A 17,115-nucleotide genomic window follows, 5' to 3' on the forward strand; every position below is an offset into this window, starting at 1 on the left:
CTGTTCTCCAGGTGTTTCGGCAGCCACGGATCACCTGACGGGCTGACTCAAAGCACCACAGGTATCGTCCCAGCTGTTGGTTGGTCCTCTCCACCTGGCCATTGGTCTGAGGGTGGTAGCCAGAGGAGACACTGCAGGTGGAATCGATGAGGCGGCAAAAGGCCTTCCACACAGCTGAGACAAATTGGGGGAACCCGTGAAGGCTTCCCTGGAGCACAAGGTCAGCAGTTGTGGCAGAGGACAGTAGGCCTGGCAGGGCAACCAAGTGGACCACTTTGGAGACGTGATCCACTATGGTCAGGATGGTGGTCATTCCGTTGGCTTCCAGGAGACCGGTAATGAAGACCAAGGCGAGGTGGGTCCAGGGACAATGAGGAATGGGAAGAGAGTGCAGGGGACCAGCAGCCGGAGTGTTTAGAGTCTTGGCCTGGGCACAGACGTAGGCCTGTACATCTCGCCGTAACGATAGCCACCAGAATGTCCGGCGAATGAAAGAGAAGGTCCATTGGCATCCTGGATGGCTGAGAGACCCGAGGGGTGACCACAGTGCAGCACATCGGACCAGCAGGTGTTGGGGACATGCAGGCACCCTGGTGGGACATTGGCTGGGCCAGGGTCAGACATCTGGGCGGCCCGGACCACCGGAGAGGGCCTAAGATGCGGTGGGATGGAAGACAGGGTTTGGGTTTAGATGACGAGGAGTCTGGAGTTTGCTGTCGGGACAGGGCATTGTTTTTTGATTCCGGGAACCAGGACAGTAAGACAGGTGGAAATTGAACTGTTCAAAAAACATGGACCACCTCACATGATGGGGATTGAGTTGTTTAGAGGCTTTGATGGTGATGAGGATTTGATGGTCGGTTCAGACCAGAAAGGAAGTGTCATAGCTTTTCAGCCAGTTTCGCCACTCCTCGAGCGCCCACTTGACCGCTAGCAGCTCACAGTCCCCCACCCCATAACGCTGCTGCGTCGGAGTGAACTTCCGTGAGAAGAAGCAACACAGTTGCAGTTTCTGGTCTAGGCCGCGTTCAGAGAGGACAGCGCCAGCACTCACCTCTGACGCGTCCAGTTCTACAGCAAACGGAAGTGAAGGGTCTGGAAGTTGAAGGACAGGGGCAGGAAACAATGGGACAGGGACTTGAAGGCATGGATGACATCTGTGGTCAGGGGAAAAGGGCGTGTTGAAGGTTTGGTGAGAGCAGTGAGTGGGACTGCGACTGTACTGTAGCCCCGGATGAAGCGACGATAGAAATTCTCAAGCCCAAGAAACCATTGCAGTTGTTTCAGTGTCGTGGGTAGGGGCCACGATGCCACTGCTTCCAGCTTCTTGGGCTCCATGGCCACACCCTGGGGCGAGATGATAAAGCCCAGGAATGTGGTGGAGCACTGGAAGCGCATTTGTCCAGCTTACAGTACAGCCGGTGGGCGAGCAATCTCTTTAGGACTGCTCTCACGTGTTGGATGTGGGTTTCCAAGGTAGGTGAGTAGATGAGGACATTGTCCAGGTAAGCATACACCCACCATCCCAGCATGTCATGTAGAGCATTATTGAAGGGGATGACTAAGGATTCAAAGTGACCGGTAGGAGTGATGAATGCAGTCTTCCACTCGTCGCCCTCTCGAATGCGGATCAGATTGTATGACGAGCGTAGATCCAGCTTTGTACTTGCCACCTGAGAGGGCATCGAGGGCGGTGTTGGTGAGTGGCAATGGGGTTCGATTTTTAAGAGTGATTTTGTTGAGGCCGTTCTGGAGCGCCACTGACACAAACTGCTCCATGGCCAATTGCTCTGCTTTCGAGAGGGAGTACAGATGTGCTCTAGGTTGCGTGGTTCCCGGTAGCAGGTCAATGGCCATGTCGCCTGGACGATGAGGTGGCAGCTGGGCAGCTTTGGACGGGCTGAAGATGGAGGCTAAATCGTGGTAACAGGAGGGAATGGTGTCTAGGATGGGACGTGGTGGTTCTGAAGTCGATGTGGAGGATGGAAAGGGCTGTGGCAGAACAGTGGCGATGACAATGCACTCCCCACTCCAACACCATGCCCGATGACCACGACAGGTGAGGTTCGTGGATAGCCAGCCAGGGGAACCCAATGAGGAGTGGTGAGGTGATGATGGTGGTGATAAGGAAATGGATTTCTTCGACGTGAGAATCGACCCGGAGCTGCAGAGCCATCGTGCGGTGAGTGAAGGGTCCCGAAGAAACGGGCCAACGTCCACGGAGGTCATGGTGAGTGGAGATGAAAGGGGTTTCGTGGGGATGTGATGGGATCTGACAAAGGTATGGTCTATGAAGTTCCCGGCCGCCCCAGAGTCCACAAAGGCGGTGGTGGAGACTGCGTGCTGGTTCCACTCAAGGACAGCTGAGTCGGGATGTCGGCGTCGATGAGGGCGGAGGAAGAGGCCCAGTTGGTGCCCCGTTTCCTGGACAGATGGGGCAGACTGCACGGTGGTGTGAAGGGGAAGCACAGTATGAAAATAGGCCCTCCTGAAATCGTCTCTGTCTCTCATGATCACTGAGGGCTGCCCGCCTGAGCTGCATGGGTTCCCCCCGATTGTCTGGATAAGTGAGAGCAGCCTCGAGTGATGAATCTTGCCCCAGATTGCGTGGCCAGCCCTTCATAATTAATCATCCGGGTGTGGCCGTCCAGCAGTCTTGGCAGCCAGGGTCTGGAATCATGCAGATGATAGAGCTGTGATGCAACGTCCTTCACGGCGTTCGGAGGGCAGAAAATATTTTATAATTCTGCCACGAAGGGAGGATATGTCAGCGACACAAAAGTGGGGGCGTTCAACCGCGGCGAGGCTGCAACTCAAAGATAAAAGACAAGGTGTTAAGAAACACCTCACCGCTCCCCTCGGTTCTGCTCCAGCGCTCCGGGAGAGCCAGACTGGGTTCCGGAAACAAGAGGACGAGCCACCTGATCACATAACATGGCGAAATCCGCGGGATTCAAAGTGGGCTCAGTCATTCTGTCACGATCCGGTGAGTTACCAGAACGTGAGCACATGTGGGAAGAAACTATGTATCTCGTTTCCGTGTTGCTTTCAGTCACATGGATGGAATCATGTGACAGTGGGGAGATTCTGGATGACTTGTGGAGCTGTAACCTCTTCCTTGTGGGCGGGCGAGTTCTCAGATAAATTGTGTTGGAGGTGGTTTCAGTGTCCATGCACCAGTTATAGAGTGAGTCTATGGTAAAATTTCGGTCCCCCAAAGGAACAGAAAATATAATGTCAAATAACATTTTGCTTGTGGTAAATGAAAGACAGAACACTTGACTTGAATGCAGATTTTATACAGTACTCACAGTCTGTATAATGTATAGCTTGTTTATTTTCAATTTCATGTTTTTCTAAAAATGATTTCATGATCTTCTTCTTCAGACTGGTCGGGTGGCACCCCAGCGCCCCCTATTGACGGGCCACCACTGTTTTGCATTAAAGTGACAAAGTGATTCTTCATTTCAGGCCAAGTGAGTGCTTGGTCACGGCTGCATGGTAGGCATTTGGCTTGAATACAAACTCATAGAGTCGTATTCAAGCGAGAGAGCGAGAAAGAATGCTTGTTTTCAAGAATGTTGGTGTGGTAGGTCTGAACGACTGTGGGGGCAGTGGTGGCCTAGTGGGTAAGGATGTGGACCCGTAATTGGAAGGTTGCCGATTCAAATCACCAAACTGCCATGGCGCCACAGAGCAAAGCACCGTCCTCACACACTACTCCCCGAGCGCCTTTCGTTGCTGCCCACTGCTCACTAAGGGTGATGGGTTAAAATCAGATGACACATTTTGTTGTGCACTGTTGTGTTTCACAATGACAATCACTTCACTTTCACTTTTTCACTTTCTGTGGGCTTGTGGGTATTCTCTAAGCAGACGTCCCTTTTGATGACCCACCATAGATCTACTCTCTGCACATTAAATTAGAAGACTTGCTAAGAACAGCATTCCTGTCTATACTAGATTCAGTAGGAGTTAAACAAAATATAATAGGACTTATTCATGAAGGTAATCTTGTATTGACCTTTGGTTTAAATATAGAAGACATAGTTACTCTTCCGCAATCTGAAGTAATCTCAGATCATTTCCTCATCGCTTTTAATATATGTCTTAGATACAATAAAATAAACTCCCCTCCTTATAGAGACAAAGCGCAGAGGTTTATTCATTTCCTACCACATTTATCAAAGCTGATCAACTCACCATCAGACCCCGCTGAACTTGACCAAGCAACCAAATGCCTAGAATTAACACTGCGTAGTATGTTAGATAATGTTGCTACCCTCAAATATAATACCTTGGTATAGTGATCATAGAGATAAAAATATAATACCTTGGTATAGTGATCACACTCACTTAAGAAGACGGCTTGATGTAAATGGAGTCAAAATAAACGTATTCTGAACGTATTCTGAATAGCATGGACAGAGAGCCTCCTCAGCTATAGGAAGGTTCTTAGCGTAGCTTGATTGATGTATCTCTCCTTGTTAATCGGCAAGAGCAAAAATAATCCCAGAATCCTATTTTGGATCCTTTATAAACTTTGTTTATAATCCAGTGAATTTGGCTGGGTTAAGAGGATTTCCAGTTTGTCGTAATTAATCTTCTCAAAAGTAAGGTAGAAAAGGCCAGCATGTCCCTTTGATGGGCAGACAGCGAAGGAGGTGAGGAGAAAACCCCAAACAATGCCCCAAGCGGGTGGGGCTCTACTCTTTTCCCCACAAATTTTGACAACATGTCAAATATATCAGTCCAGTATTGGTGTAAATAGGGGCAAAGCCAGAAGATATGAATAATATTGGCAGAGGACTGCTGACATTGGTCACACAATGGATTGACGTCCTCATAGCTTTGTGACTACCGCACCTTAGTGTAATATGAACGGTGTAAGATCTTAAACTCCTCCCAAATCTCATAAGGAATTTCCTGTTCCAAATCCTCTTCCCAAAGTGTCTTCAGTGGGGTAAGTGAATTACTGCATAAAATAAAAAAATTATTATAAATGTAAGAAACCGAACTTTTCAGAGTTAGAGTTGGTTTAAGAAGGTAATCTAAAACAGAGTCTGGGGTTAGATTGAGAAATGTGGGGAAAGTATGATGAGCAAAGCTACGCAACTGCAAGTATCTAAAGAAATGATGCTGAGGAAGAGAATTTTTATGAAGCAGTTGTGAGAAAGAGGCAAAAACATTGTCTATTTATAGTTCTTTAAAACAGTGGATGCCAGCTTGTGACCACAAAGAGAACAGATCATCAACCAAAGATGGAGGGAACTGGTGATTTGCAGCCAGCGGGGCATAGGTGGAAGAAGTTTGTAACCCAAAGCAACGTTTAAACTGCGCCCAAATTCTGAGAGTATTTTTAACAAACCTATTCTTGGTATAAGGTAAAGTGGAAGACAGAATAGGAGAGTGCACTAAAGCTTTCAAAGACACAGGTTTGACCTGAGAATCTGAGAGAATGATTGAAGGGTAGTAAGAGCAGCAGGGATTGAGTAGGTTAGAGATATATAACAAGAGATCATCTGCATAAAGGGACACTCACTTCCCGCCCATTCCTAACAATTCCAGTAATCTGAATGTTAGACCTAAGTACAATTGAAAAAGGTTCAATTGCAAGCTCAAATAATAATGGGCTTAATGGGCAACTCTGCCTAGTTGAACGAAAGAGGGAGAAAAATTCAGATTAAGTATTAATCCATGAAGTTTGTTTTAAAAACAAACCTGCCCAGTGTATGAAAAAGATCAAAAAGCCTTTTCAGCATCCAGTAATAGAAAGGCCTCCTGAGTTTTGGGATCCTGAGTGTTATAAATCATATTAAACAGATACAGGTTAGAGAAAGAGCGTCTATTTCGGATAAATCCTGTCTGGTCTGCAGAGATGATGCTTGGAAGGGTAGATTCTAGTCTTAAAGCCAACAATTTTGTCAACAGTTCAAAATCAGCATTCAACAAGCTGATTGGGTGGTAGGACGAACAACACAAAGGATCTTTTTCAAAAGCAGTGAGATGGTGGCTTGTGAAAGGGTTTGAGGAAGGCAGACAGAGTCAAAAGATTCATTATACATGTTTAGTAATAATGGGGTTTATCAAATTTATACCAGAACTTTCTATAAAATTCACAAGGACATTCACTTTGTTGAGACATCAGTGCCGATCTAGTAAGTTTTTTCTCTAAATCCTCAGCAAAGGATTGGTCAATGGAGGGAATATCCAATTTGTAAAAAAAAATGATCAAACTCAGCAGATGTAAGATCAGAGGACCATAGAGACATATAAAATTCCTTAAAGGCTTTTTTAATTTCCAGGGGATCAGAGGTTTTGCCCGAGACTGTCTGAACTTGCTAGCCTTGTCTCCATGTTCATAATAGTTAGATTTGGATTGAAGTATCATTTCTGTACCTTGATGTGTCATAAGAGCGCATACTCTGCTTGATCCAGAACAACGTCTGGAATAACATAAATTACAGGTTAATTATAAGACCCAACGTTAAAACTATTAGAAAAATAATTATTAGCCTTCAGGGTTTCCCACAACAGAGACGCTGATATATCAGGGGTTTTATTCAAGCTAACAAATAAGTCAATCTGTTGTGAAATGAACTTCTTAAACTCTTTGTTCAAAAGGAGCTGAGTATTAACTTGCCGCGGTGCTCTATTGTAATAAAATTTCTTGAAAAATATATTAATATATATTAATTAATATATTGATAAGGTAATGGCATTATATTTACAGTCTGATATAGATACGAGTCATCTATTATCCCTGACAACATCCGCTCTTTGCTACGGTTCACATTCCTGTTTCCATTGCAGGGGAGCGAGGATTAATTTAAATTTTAATGTGGTGCCGTGTCAGCAAATTATGGCAAGCCATCCTGGCCAATAATTGCCTATTCACAATGCAAGTTTAAAGATAAAACCATGATTAAACGTGATTTCTCCATGAATCTCTTTTACTATAAGTGCAGTAATATTCACCGACTTTTTAATATTTTTCCATAAAGGTAATTTAACTATTACACTGTTACATACTCTTACACTTTAACATACAGTGAGACTGTGCAGTTATAAACAATAAAGCAGTTGGACTGATTGTTCTGTTGTATTGCACTTCAAAAAATAAATTTAAATTTCATACCATAAAATTCATTTTTATCTAGTTTATTATATTCTTTCTGACCAACTTAAAGTTTGATTTAAGGACGTTTGTTTAAGGGGGCGCTGCCAGTTTAAGCTGGCTCCGATAGAGAAAATTAGGTTTTGCATGTGTTTTGGGTAATAAAAGAAAACATCATAGCAGCATTATAGTATTATCAGCTCATAGGGATAGCCATAGACATTAGAAGATGAGAGTTTAGAGCCAGCTCAGGATGTCTTTGTATTTGTTCATCCCGTGTGTTAGCTAGAACGTTTCATTTCTACACTAATTGAGTAATACTGAAATAAACATTTAAAGCAAGTGCATTTTGTTAAATGCATATCTGATAAGCTCAAGATATCACTTAAACCACAGAGCCTAATACAGTGCTATAAGCTTACAATTAATATGAATTAACACAATGATCCATGAAATTATGCAATTATGCATATTGTTTAGAGCTGTAACACACGGTGGAGACCCTTTTTAGGATCCAGCTTCCTCTGAGTCACTGATCCGGGTATGTGAGCCAAATCAACATCTGTGAATCAAGTGTGTTGGTAATCAAGTGTGTTGGTAGTAGCCTAGTGGGTAACACACTTGCCTATGAACCAGAAGACCCAGGTTCAAATCCCGCTTACTACCTTTGTGTCCCTGAGCAAGACACTTAACCCTAAATTGCTCCAGGGGAGGACTGTCCCTGTAACTACTGATTGTAAGTCGCTCTGGATAAGGGTGTCTGATAAATGCCTTAAATGTAAATGTATGAAATGTAAGTGTTTGAAATGTCTTTTTACAAAAAGTAAAATGCCTTATGATGAGAATTAATCACTTTCAATGCCATAAGATTGGTCCTGACCTAGCCACCCACTTACACAAGTTACTGGGAGAATGGACCCAGATATTCAAGCCTAATGATTTAGGGTATTTTTCTAATATTTTTAATGTTGGGTCTTATAATTAGCCTGTAATTTATGTTATTCCAGACGTTGTTCTTGATCACCACTGAATTTTAATCAGCTTTTTACTGTCCTAATATCCACGTTTCCAAAAATTTTGTCCAAATCCATGCAGTACTTTTCGAGTTATTTTGCACACAGACAGACAAAAAAATATGTGGATATAGCCAGAATGTGTGAATTATTGGGCTGTAATTAACAGGTTTTTAAATCTGACATTGTAGTTCACTGCTGTTCTGCTATGTCAAACCCTGCTCTACTGCTGGCCAATCTTGTCCTACTATGTCTAGCATTTGAGGAAATCGTTTTCCCTCATTACAGGGTTGGCACATTATTATGGCCATTTGTCATTCAGTATATTAAAGTATGGACCAAAGTATTACTGTCACGATGGCTGGACATGGTGAGGAAGAAGCTTTATACAATCATACACAGGTGAACACAATCAGGAAACATAATAAAACTGGACTAACATGAAACTGGCCCCTGCTGGACCGGATCATGACAATTACAAATTTACACACATTAACATCGCAGGCATATTAAAAACCATCTAACATATATTCCACCATAAACCATAACAGAGATTCCTGCATTAGGAAATATCTAAAACATGTCTATATGCTCAGTCACATGCTCACTTTCATATTTTCCTATCTTTTATACAGATCCCAATAAGAATTCATCAAATCCCCAGCAAATTTGTTGTGGTCTCAAACCTTCAAAGTAGGGAAATGAATTCTGTGTACTTTCTGAGAATTCTGAGAGTTTGCATGCTCTCCCTGTGTTCGGTGGAGAACTGGAGAGCCCAATTGGTCATAAGCATGAGTGCTTGAATGTTGTGTTCATCCTGTAGTTATAAGCTAAGACAGATATTCACCGTGCATGATGCAGAAAAACTGGTCAAGAATCAACTACTGTAATGCTCTACTTATTGGAAGCCCGGCATCATCTCTCAGTAAGTTCAAAATAACGCTACAAGAATTCTATCTGGAACAAGAAGATTTGAACACCGATTCTTTCCTCACTGCAAAATTTTCACATAGACTTTACATAGCTCAACATAGACTGGTTCCTGATTACCTGAGTGACTTGTTATCAAGTACAAGTACAGTCTCACACAACAATTATGCCCACAAGATTCCGGGCTCTTACCAAGAATTAACCAATTCTCAGCATGTGGATGAGCTTTCTGATAAAGAGCTCCCCTGCTTTGGAACAGCCTTCCTACTAATGTTCGGTACTCAGATACAGTGTCATAATTAAGTCCAGGCTAAAGACACATCTTTTTAGTCAAGCATTTCAGAACAGTCAAAATGCACATCTACTACAATGCTCATCTCACCTAGGCTGTCCTAGATAGTCCACCGAGGCCATTGTTGAACTCTTTGTCTTTGAGTTGCTTAATATTCAGAATGAGCTTCTGACGAGCCAACATCATGAAATGTACCACCAACACTAATGGCTTCAGCTTTAGGGATCAGTAGCATTATAATGGACATGCAGTGTAAACCATGACATTGGACTAAAACCTACTCTGCACTGTTCAGTAGCTTCAAAGATTGACAGATACACTATACTGCACGTTGGACTTTTCGACCACTACACTACACTCCTTGTGTGCATAATGGTCAAGTGTGGGGGGTGTCAACTGTAGGTCCTGTCAAAGCCTATTGAGGCATGCTCTATGTGATTTTGGGCTATATAAGAAATAAATGTTATAATAAAAGGCGAGTTGCATAAGTTAAAATAGGGTAAACACCACAGAAACATTGACTTTTTGCATAAAGTTGATGTAATTGTCAAATTGATGTAAAATCCTTGTAATTATGCTTCAAAATACCACAAAAACAAGATGTTGTCAAGAATAGATTTGATGTGTTGAACAGTGAAAACATTTTATGATTCTGGAATGATTTTTGTTGCTTCATATGGGATTGCAATTGCTCCTAGAAGCACCAAACTTTGTAGATATTTGTATCATATTAAATTTTTTAAATATTGTACCGTTCACAAGCAGATTAAGGAATTAGGAATTATTCCTTAGTTATTGTTTTGCCATTTTAATTCACAGCAAAATGTGTCCTCTGCATTTAACCCATTATGTGAGCAGTGGGCAGCTATGAAAGACACCCAGGGACAAAGGTGTTGGAATGGTACCTTGCTCAAGGGTACCTTAGTGGCACCTTGATGATTCGAGATTTGAAACCTGCAACCTTTCTGTTAAATTTGCTTTCTAAGCCGCTAGGCCACCACTGCCCTATTATACAACACTAATTCCTGTACTGTATTCTTGTATATCTTTTGTATGTTCGTAAAGTATTTCTATTTTACTCAACGGCATTTCAGAGAATGTGGTGTCATTACAAAGTGAAGGCAGGCAATACTTTTGCCAATATTGTATATTCCTTTTTTGTGCATGGAAAAAAATACAGAATGATTATCAAAAAATGAACACTTACCCAGGTGCTGTTGTGGTCTATCTCCCCCTGAAGGTGTGTTTGGTTCTGAGTGCAGATCTCTTTCCCATTTGAAATTGAGGAGTGCAGTGCTCTTTTAGTATTGCAGGTCTTTTGGGAGATATCTGTGGGTAAATGCATGCACTGTAATACTAGCCCAAACAATACAGAATACATTCCCAAGGCATTAATTCAACCAGCTACTTGAATAATTTGGTCTAACACAGTTTCCTAAGCATAAACAAGGACACACTCTAGATCTCGTACTCTCATAGCCAACATTTGGAAACTGCATAACCATAAAGCTTTGGTTGGAAGCTAATTTTTAATATCTTGGAAAAATCGCGATGTCCACTGCCCTCTATTAAATGTTGTAGAGTTTGGACTATTAAAATCTCGCTGCTGCGAGAGAAGCTGTTTTTAAAAATGATTCACATAGATGTTGATGTATTGGTTTTTCAGTTTAACTCAATTACCACTTCTATCTTAAATAATTTTGCCCCCTTTGCTGTGAAAATGATCAAAAAGAAATATAATCCACAGCCATGATGATATCAGGGCTCTGAGACAAGGTTGTAGAGCCTTGGTGCTGCTTCAGTGCAGAGCCTTGGTGCTGCTTCAGAATGCACCAAACAGTTTCATGCCTTGTGGTTGGTGAATGGTGTTGATGATGTTTAACTCAATTACCACTTCTATCTTAAATAATTTTGCCCCCTTTGCTGTGAAAATGATCAAAAAGAAATATAATCCACAGCCATGATGATATCAGGGCTCTGAGACAAGGTTGTAGAGCCTTGGTGCTGCTTCAGTGCAGAGCCTTGGTGCTGCTTCAGAATGCACCAAACAGTTTCATGCCTTGTGGTTGGTGAATGGTGTTGATGATGTTATTTCCGCTAGGCTCAGACAATTCAAACAAGACATGACAAAATTGCTGGCTACTGAATGATTATATTTTCTACCCCCACCTCTCAGCACCACCTCTCAGCACCAAGGGGATACTGCAGGATGCTGGCATCCATGGGGTGAAAACACCCTGCAGAAAGTGTCTGGTGCCACTATGTCTCACTTTTAAAAAGAACTGATTCAAGCAATGGCATGATACACAACAATGTAGATATAATTCATTTATTTAATTGATTATTGGAATTGAATATAGTTTATTTTATACAACTGTTGTATTTTTTTGTATTTTTGTATTTGTTCTGTCAAGATCTCTATTTTTTTGCACATGCTGTATTTTCATTCATTCTCTCCTTCCACATCTTCAGGGTTGGAGTCCTGGGTTCCTTCCATAGTGGCAGAATAAGGCGGGCACAAGTCACAAGTCCTGTGTTTAACACTCTGAAGCTTTATCTAACTGTGGCACTTCACTCCTGTCTCCAAGCAAACACAGTCTTGGTGAATCAGGTAGTTTACCTTTCACCCAGCCTTCCAGGTATTTTAAAATACTTTTCCAGCCAGACCAGTGGACATTCCCACAATGCATGCAACAGGGTCCCTTTTGCTTCCTGGCATTTCTAACACAAATTATGTTATCTTATGCCCATTTTATGAAGTCTCGTTTGTGTGTAATAATATCTGTTGAGAACTTTATATTGCATAAATTTACCTCTAGAACCCATCAAAAGTGCAACTCAAATCTCTTTCCCATATATTCTTAAGACTTGGGTTTTTGACCCAAGGGCATATACAATACCATTTAATGCCTTAATGATTAGTGAGGGTAAAAGCAAGACAGGTTTTTCCCATGAGAAAACTTTATTTTATCTTTCAAACAGTCTCTAATTTGTAAATATCGCCAGAAATGGCCCGGTCCCTACAAATGTATATTTTCTGCAAGATCAGTATAAGACATAATCTTGTTCTCTTTGTGTAGGTCACTTATTGTCCATTGTGGCCAATAGATTGTTTGTTTATCTATTTTGATCTTTGGATAATGCCACAGAGATTAAGACTACTGGAAATAAGGGGAAAGATTGCATTTCTTATGAACCTCCAGCCATACCATTTTTGAAAATTTCAAGATAGTGTTCTCTATCCCATTTGCTTCCTTGTCTAATGTTTGTACTAATTCCTCAGTAGGATTAAATGAGGAAGTGAGTTCCCTTTCAACCAGAACCCAGTCCAAGTCTGAATTTGTTGTTGCCCAGTGTTTACCCAACCTTGACATTTCAAATTAGACTCTTTAACTTTTTATGTTGCCTTTTTTTAAAAGCCTTTTCTTGGTAGGCACAGTCTAGCAATATTAATCCATGGTCTGCCACCATTCCAAAGGAAATATTTTATCATTTCATCATATCTTAAAATAATTTGTGGTTGTATATAAATTGGTATCATGCCGGTAAAATTATTGATCAGAGGAACTTTATTGTATTGACTTTACCCCACAGTGTCAAATGTAACTTGCCCCAGTTATCCAAATGATTTATCCTAGTAAGTAGTTTTCCCATTTACTTTCCTCAATATTCAGATTGAGTATTATTCCCAGATATTTCATCCCTTTTTGTAACCATTTAAAATTAAAGATTGGTAATGAACTAGCATTGCAAACTTGAGACACTGGCATTGCTTCCGATTTATGTTAATATAATTAAGTTAATTTTGTAACCTGTCAAATTAGAAAATTCATCAAAAACATTTAACAATTTTGCTATAGAATTGGTGGGATTACCAAAATATCATAAAAATTATTTGTGTTCTCTGCCCCTGCCTTCACACCCACAATGCTCGGGTCATCCCTAATTTAATAGCCAGAGGCTCCAAAAAACAGTGAGCAGAAGTGGACCCTGACGGGTTGACCTGGAGATGTAAAAAAAGGGGACAACAATCCATTGGTGAGAACAAGTATAATGTCCTGAGTATAATGTCCTAGTCCATTTGCAGAAATTTTCACCTATTCCAAATTTTGACAATTTGTATTATTGACTGCATTTCAGTACTCATTGTACTTGATCTCAGTGCTGCTTTTGATATTGTTGACCATTTGAAAACATAATTCACAAACAGATCTCTGCCCTTTACCAATCCAGCCACAGGCCCATCCATCTGGCCCATCAAGACTCACTCTCATTTCATCAGTCCATAAAACCTTAGAAAAATCAGTCTTGAGATATTTCTTGGCCAAGTGTTGACATTTCAGCTTGTGTGTCTTGTTCAGTGGTGGTCATCTTTCAGCCTTTCTTACCTTGGCCATGTCTCTGAGTATTGCACACCTTGTGCTTTTGGGCACTCCAGTGATGTTGCAGCTCTGAAATATGGCCAAACTGGTGGCAAGTGGCATCTTGGCAGCTGCACGCTTGACTTTTCTCAGTTCATGGGCAGTTATTTTGCGACCTTGGTTTTTCCACACGCTTCATGCGACCCTGTTGACTATTTTGAATAAAACGCTTGATTGTTCAATGATCACGCTTCAGAAGCTTTGCAATTTTAAGAGTGCTGCATCCCTCTGCAAGATATCTCACTATTTTTGACTTTTCTGAGCCTGTCAAGTCCTTCTTTTGACCCATTTTGCCAAAGGAAAGGAAGTTGCCTAATAATTATGCACACATGATATAGGGTGTTGATGTCATTAGACCACACCCCTTCTCATTACAGAGATGCACATCACCTAATATGCTTAATTGGTAGTAGGCTTTCGAGCCTATACAGCTTGGAGTAAGACAACATGCATGAAGAGGATACTGTGGACAAAATACTCATTTGCCTAATAATTCTGCACTCACTGTACTACTTGTTAGATGACGCAGAACTATGCATCTCCACCAGACGTGGTCAAGACACTGATATACAAAAAATTGAGAACTGTTTTCCAGACATTAAATATGTCAACGTTAGTGATTTGTTAACAGAGTACTTCCCTACATGAGAATTATGCTCACAAGTCTCCGGGTTTTTAATGGTACAGAGAATTAACAATTTCTCAGCAGCTGGATGAGCTTTCTGCTACAGAGCTCCCTTGTTTTGGAACAGCCTTCCTGCAAATGTTCGATAATCAGATACAGTGTCAATATTTAAGTCCAGGCTAAAGACAGACCTTTTTAGCCAAGAATTCCATAACACTCAAAACTCACATATACTATGATGCTCATCTTACTTAGGCTGATGGTCCACGTGACTATTCAGTCCCAACCACCCAAGTTTAATCTATTTCTCTCCGAGTTGCTCTAGATCCAGTTTCCTGGTAATGAGCGTTTGACAAGACGACCCACCATGAAATGTACCAGAGGGTCACCACAGCCAACATCATAATGGCTAAAGCATCAGGGATGTATTATTACATTGTCCGTTCAGCACTTTGGTGAAGAGTTGTTTTTGAAATAGTTTTATATTAAAACTATGAAAATTATGAAAACATTTTTACATTTTTTCCTCAAAGCAAGATAAGATGTCATAACCCAAGAACGTAAAACATGCATGGTGACAGAAGCAGTACCTTGCAAAATATTCTGAGAAAACAATTTGTACAGCATTTTAAAGTGGATTCTATAACAATCTAAATCTAAAGTAAAAATAAATCAGAAATTAGTGTTTGCAATCCACATCCACATTTGATTTCTCAAAGCAAAGTGATGCATCCTTGTAAGGGGTCACTGTCATGTAAAATGTCTAAATATTTTTGCTCACCTGATAGAGAGTCTCTGTAATCTGCAGATTTATAGCTTGCCGGTAGCTCTCTGGTTGACAGTATATCAACTCCCTTTATTGAAGTGGACATGATCTGGCACTCTGCTAACACAACAGCAAATATTCTCAGTAATTTTGTCTTTTGAAACTTTCAAAATGTTATTTCATTGCATTGTTTCATTGTTTTGTGTGTCTGTCAACCATTTACTGCAATAATTCTGAAACAGAGACCACATTACTAATGGCTATTTCTGTTTTCATTTTGTATTGGGGGGTCAAGACCATAAAATTTCCATAGATCATGTCTTCTGCTGGCTGCTGTGTTCAGTGGCTGTAGTTACAACAGGTCATGAATGGATCAGCTATCAAACTGCCTGAAACTGAACTCTGATCTGCATTGGTCAGCTCCTCTTTCTTGCTGTAGTTCTTCTGTTGTGGTTTCTTTTCACCAGTCCTCTGTTTTCTAAGCTGCTTAACCCCATGGCTTTGCCTCTTCTGCTCCAAGCTGGCCAATGTCTTGTCTGTCAAAAACCACATGGTATTTTTATTTTTTGCATTCTTTCAAAGATGACAGGATGACAGAATGCTATCATAAAAGCACAACTACCACCATGAGTCAGCAGTTTCCGCAGTTTTGGGTAGCTCTCCAAGTTATACTGTTTGGACAGGTTTCTCCAGAATGTTTGTATTATGGTCACATCTTGTTCCAGGATCCAGGAAAGCAAGGAATATATTGCTTTGTGTATCCCGTCTCGCTGCTCTTTCTCAAGAATCTCCTTCAAAAAACGGTACCCATTATGAAAAACAATGATACTTTACAAATAATCAAATATATGCTTGAGCTTTGACAGTTTGTTGATAATTCTACTGCAATGCGAAGGAATTGTAAAAGCAATTAAAAGCCCCTGCTGACCTTGAAAAGCTTCTCTGGTATGACATTGTGGTCTGCCAGTCCATAGATAAGCGGAAAGGAATCATGTATGGCCATTGCAATTTCAGTCCGAGACATACTTAACTGGGATTTCAGGTCAGGCTCACCAAAAGCTTCATATCTGGACATCCTCACTGGGCAAGGAAAGAAAAGAGTGGATATGGAAATAATGTCTTTATTTCTTAAATAATATTATATTTGAAAGTCAGTCTTTGTTTAGCAGTTTAGCACAACAAAATATGATAATCAAACTTACTGCAAGAAACATGGATCAGATGACACAGCCAGGAGCGTAATACCTCCAATCTGTACTGGCACAATTTATTTGATGGATCCCAGTATATGCCCCTCTTGCCCTTGAATCAGTTGTTCAGATAAGTAATCAGTCACACGTCAAGTACCAAGTACTCTGATTTTGGAAAGTCCACAGTTAAGAAATTGTTGCATGGTCTGCAGAAGAAGATAGCTGGGGGAATTCCAGAGATGCTGGTTTCATTAGTGCCCTAATCAGTTATGACCTGAACATATATTTGTCATATATTTTAATCTCAGGTCCTGTGATCAATGAACATTAATTTTTTTTTTTTTTACTTTGGGATGATTGATAGAAAATAACATTATTCATCATGTCATTTTATTAATTTTGTTTAAGCAGACAAGCAACTCTCCTCTGTGGCAGACTTTGCTGTTTTGTGCATGGAACGACAGAATGCTGCCTGATGGGGGTGAGTCATGATTTAAAGAAAAAAAAGAACCACAATGGTACACTATAAGAGACATGTTGGGAAGATTTGTGGTGGTGTACACGATGGTGTTTCCCCACAATCTTCAGCTGGAACACATTCGAACATAGAAGACGTTTAACCCAGGTGGGCCTCTCTCATCTTCAGGGGTCCAATGTAAAAACACATTCAACAACATTTATTTATTATATAGCATATAATCATATACAGTATATCTCAATGGGCTGTAGGACAGGCCCTACAGTTGACACCCCCCACACTT

This window comes from Denticeps clupeoides, chromosome 14 (genome assembly GCF_900700375.1).
Source record: "Denticeps clupeoides chromosome 14, fDenClu1.1, whole genome shotgun sequence".
NCBI classification, from domain to species: domain Eukaryota; kingdom Metazoa; phylum Chordata; class Actinopteri; order Clupeiformes; family Denticipitidae; genus Denticeps; species Denticeps clupeoides.